Genomic DNA, 568 nt, shown 5'->3' on the forward strand with positions numbered 1-568 from the left:
AAGTATTTATATATATATATATATATATATATATATATATATATATACACACACTCAACAAAAATATAAAAGCAACACTTTTGGTTTTGCTCTCGTTTTGTATGAGATGAACTCAAAGATCTAAAACTTTTTCCACATACACAATATCACCATTTCCCTCAAATATTGTTCACAAACCAGTCTAAATCTGTGATAGTGAGCACTTCTCCTTTGCTGAGATAATCCATCCCACCTCACAGGTGTGCCATATCAAGATGCTGATTAGACACCATGATTAGTGCACAGGTGTGCCTTAGACTGCCCACAATAAAAGGCCACTCTGAAAGGTGCAGTTTTGTTTTATTGGGGGGGGGGGGGGGATACCAGTCAGTGACCACCATTTGCCTCATGCATTGCAACACATCTCTTTCGCATAGAGTTGAGCAGGTTGTCAATTGTGGCCTGTGGAATGTTGGTCCACTCCTCTTCAATGGCTGTGCGAAGTTGCTGGATATTGGCAGGAACTGGTACATGCTGTCGTATACGCCGGTCCAGAGCATCCTAAACATGCTCAGTGGGTGACATGTCC

The sequence above is a fragment of the Thalassophryne amazonica genome, chromosome 14 (genome assembly GCF_902500255.1).
Source record: "Thalassophryne amazonica chromosome 14, fThaAma1.1, whole genome shotgun sequence".
NCBI lineage: Eukaryota > Metazoa > Chordata > Actinopteri > Batrachoidiformes > Batrachoididae > Thalassophryne > Thalassophryne amazonica.